The sequence below is a fragment of the Corvus brachyrhynchos genome, unplaced genomic scaffold (assembly GCF_000691975.1).
Source record: "Corvus brachyrhynchos isolate BGI_N302 unplaced genomic scaffold, ASM69197v1 scaffold783, whole genome shotgun sequence".
In the NCBI taxonomy this organism is placed as follows: Eukaryota; Metazoa; Chordata; class Aves; order Passeriformes; family Corvidae; genus Corvus; species Corvus brachyrhynchos.
The window spans coordinates 1242822-1243120 of NW_008236979.1; the positions used below are offsets into that span (position 1 = coordinate 1242822).

Sequence of the window (299 nt, forward strand, 5' to 3'; positions counted from 1 at the left end):
AGGGAAATAGTTAAACGCAGATAAACCTCTTACTGGCGAAAATAACGTTTGAATTTAATTTTATATCCAGACTATCCGGTTCACAGTCCTTTCATTCCTACTGTGGGAAAACGGGAACTGGAAGAAAAGTCCCACCAAGGAGGCTCTTTTCTTTCCCTCCTTTTTCCTTTTTTTTAAAAAACTTTAAAAGTCTGTGATGACCTAAAGAAAGTAACAAAACAAATCTGTGTCCAGTATTTTAAACTCAGCTTTCCCTAGGGTCTCAAAACTGCATCTGTTCCATGTGCACTGAGTTCAGC

General features: G+C 38.1%; 1 protein-coding gene across 1 annotated transcript in view; it reads right to left on the minus strand.

The window, feature by feature from the left end:
* Positions 1–299, minus strand: part of HSPA12A (heat shock protein family A (Hsp70) member 12A) — a 41311-nt gene that overhangs the window by 27226 nt on the left and 13786 nt on the right. The gene's annotated exons all lie outside the window — the stretch shown is intronic.